General features: G+C 36.1%; 1 non-coding gene across 1 annotated transcript; it reads left to right on the top strand.

Moving 5' to 3' along the window:
• The first annotated feature begins 2,891 nt into the window (after positions 1-2,891).
• Positions 2,892-2,998, top strand: LOC121222859 (small nucleolar RNA R71). The gene has a single exon (XR_005920229.1). It is a non-coding gene; the product is annotated as a small nucleolar RNA R71 (small nucleolar RNA).
• Positions 2,999-3,493: the final 495 nt, after the last annotated feature.

Raw genomic sequence — 3,493 nt, 5'->3', positions numbered from 1 at the left:
GGGACTACCTTCGATTTTCCTCTTCTATTTCGAAGTGTATTATTGATAGTTGGGGTATTGTTTTATCTAGACGGTTGTAACGTCTTTCTTATTAAAGTACTATGGTTTAATTCACCCGATGGTGATGGCTTTGGTATGATTTAAAGTTTCAATGTTAACAATTTAAATTGCTTCATTATATATCCCATTTCTAGCTTTCATGAAAGGGGTAGGTAACGGCGAAAGTATAGACAGTGGAAGATCGAGCTTAAACTTGTATATTGGTTCTCATTCCTCAAGTAATCTCGATTTATGTATTCCAGAAACGGAAAACGGGTTAAGGTGTTACAAGAAGTTCCAAAAATTTCTCCACAATGTCTGACAATATTACCATCATGCAATGTCGAAATGTTGTAAGGGCATTGCACAATCCAAACGACATTCGTCCGAAAGTGAGGGTTCTATAGGGACACATGAACGTAGTCTTTTCTTGGTCAGTAGGAGCTATGGAAATCTGGTTATACCCCGAATAACCATCCAAAAAGTAATAAAAGGCTTTTCTCACTAATTTATCTAACATTTGATCGATGAATGGCAAAAGAAAATGGTCCTTCCTGGTTTCTTCGATAGTCCATGCAAACTCTCGATACCATGACAATACAAGTTGAGATGAGTTCATTGTTATCATTGCTAACCACAGTAACACCCCTTTCTTGGGTACACATTGAACAGGGCTCAGCCACGAACTATCAGAAATAGGATAGATTAATCTAGCATCAAGCCATTTGATAATTTCCTTTTTAATGACTTCCTTCATAATGGGGTTCAGTCTTCTCTGTTGCTCAATAGAATTGCCATGGAAATCCTCTAGTAAAATCTTATGTATGTAGATGGCCAGACTGATTCCTTTGATATTCGTGATTGTCCATCCCAGTGCCTTCTTAGATCTCTTTAAAACTTCTAACAATTGAGCCTCTTGATCAGATTTTAATTTTACAGAGATAACTACTAGAAACATGTTGTTGTCTCCCAAGTAGACGTACTTCAAATGTAATGGCAAAGGCTTCAACTCTAAAGTAAGAGGGTCCTTTATAGAGGGTCGAGGAGGTTTAAAAGAACGCTCTAAAAATTTAAAGATTTAAAACTCCTCCTTGCTCCATTTTCCATTTGCTTAGCCTCCATTAGTCCACTAAGTTCTTCAATCAGCTCCTCTTCATTTAACTCAACTGAGTCTGTTTCATTATCACAATTGTTGTACCAAAATTCTACCAATTCTTCCTTCACTATTGTGTCAATAATCCCAATGGCATAACAATATCCATCTGTATCTGCACACTTCATGGCATCAAAAACATTAAAGGTTATATGTTGGTCATTAACTTTTATTGTTAATTCACCATTCTGTACATCAATTAATGTTCTACCAGTGGCTAGAAAAGGTCTACCAAGAATAAGTGGTATCTATTTATTAGCTTCACATTCCAGAATAATAAAATTTGTTGGAAAAATAAATTTTCAACTCTTATCAACATATATTCAATTTTAGCTTCCGCATGTGCATAAGAACAATCAACTAACTGCAACATGATAGTTGTAGGTCTCGTCTTTCCAATTTCCAATTTCTTTAAAATGGATATAGGTATTAAATTTATACTTGCACCTAAATCACATAATGATTTGCTTACATAATGATTTTCAATTGAGCAAAGAATAGTAAAACTCCCCGGCTCCTTTAGTTTTAGTGGCAATTTGTTCATTAACATTGCTATGCACTCTTCAGTGAGAGCAACAGTTTCAAATTCCTCTAGTCTGCTTTTCTTTGAGAACATATCATTCATGAACTTTGCGTAATTGCACATTTTCTCTAATGCTTCCACTAGTGGTATGTTGATATGAAGTTGCTTCAGGACATCCAAGAATTTTTTGAAATGAAAATCTTGCTTCGATTTTTGAAATCACTGAGGAAAAAGTGGCGGTGGCCTTCCTCCAACTTGCTGAGTTTGTTTTGCCGTGGCATTCTTATTGGCAACATGAGCTAATTTTTGCTTCAACATTTTTTTGTTTGCTCTTCTCAATTGTAGATTGCTCCACTAATGGTTCTAAATTTTCTTTACGTGTGAAATCTAAGCTATGTTCTACAATAGCGGCATCATTAATAACTCCGAGTAGCTGAGTATCACTTCTGAGTGTAATGGCCTTGCAATGCTCTTTCCCTTGAGATCTTGAATTTTTAGTATCACTTGGCAATGCTCCTTGCAGTCTTGAGCTTGATGCACTGGCAATTTGCCCCACTTGGTTTTCTAAAGCACTTAAAGATTTAGCTTTACTCTGTATTACAACATCATTCTTAGCCATTTATTCCTTAAATAGAGCTTCCATAGTTGAAGATGATGATGAACATTGCTGAACATTTTGTCGTGGCATAGGTTGATTGTACCCAAATGGTGTACTTGTGACACTCTGTCAAAAAACATTACTGGAATTTCCCACTCATTAATTACTCCAACTGAAAGTAGGATGTTGTTTCCATCCTGGATTATTGTTTCGATTGAAATTTCCCATGTAACGTACTGAAACTAGGTTTGATGGGCATTCATCAAAAACATGATTTTCCCCACAATAAACACATGTTAATTCTGCTACTTTCATTTCATGCATTACTATTAGTTAGGGATTATACCTAAGTAGTTAATGAAGTGATCGCATCAAGCTCCATAGCTCCAGCAACTCTTCTGCCAGTACCCACTCTTGTACCTTGTAATTGATAATTGTTGTTATCTATCCTTTACAGAATTTCATATGCCTCATTATATGATTTATCTAGCAAAGTCTCATTGGTAGATGCATCAGCTACCATTCTTGTATGTGCATTCAGTCCATTATAAAACATTTCCATTTGTTCCCAGTGTTGGAAACCATGCATCAGGGATTTTTTAATCAATTCCTTGAATCGCTCCCAAGCTTCATACAATGTCTCATCTTCAGATTACTGAAAAGATGTAATATCGTTCCTCAATTTGGAATTCATGTTTGGAGGATTGTATCACAACAAAAATCTCTGACAAAGTTCATTCCAAGATGCCACAGTTCCTGACGATAAAGCATTTAACCATGCTTTGGCATGGTCTTGCAATGAGTAAGGAAATAGCTTGAGTCTTAGGGCATCTTCAAGAACACCCTGCTTTCTGAATGAATCACAGACGTCCAAAAAGAGTCTTAAATGCAGCCGAGGATCTTCAGTAGGTAATCCACTAAATTGTCCTACTGTTTGTAGCATTTAAAACATCACTATTTTCTACTTGAAATGCTGAGCTTGAATATGTGGCCTGAAAATCCCTGGATTCAAATCATCCAAGCTTAGCGCTACATGTTCTCTAATGGGTTTCTCTCTATCATCTATCACACGATTAATATCAAGATCCCTACAACTAGGATGTAAAAGATCTTCTCTACTTAGATCATTTTCAATCCTTTCCATTTCTCGCAATTCTTTTCTCCTTCTTCTCAAGGTTCT

Source organism: Gossypium hirsutum, chromosome D10 (genome assembly GCF_007990345.1).
Source record: "Gossypium hirsutum isolate 1008001.06 chromosome D10, Gossypium_hirsutum_v2.1, whole genome shotgun sequence".
In the NCBI taxonomy this organism is placed as follows: domain Eukaryota; kingdom Viridiplantae; phylum Streptophyta; class Magnoliopsida; order Malvales; family Malvaceae; genus Gossypium; species Gossypium hirsutum.
The sequence above is the reverse complement of the archived record's forward strand: the minus strand, read 5'-3'. Positions and strand labels throughout refer to the sequence as shown.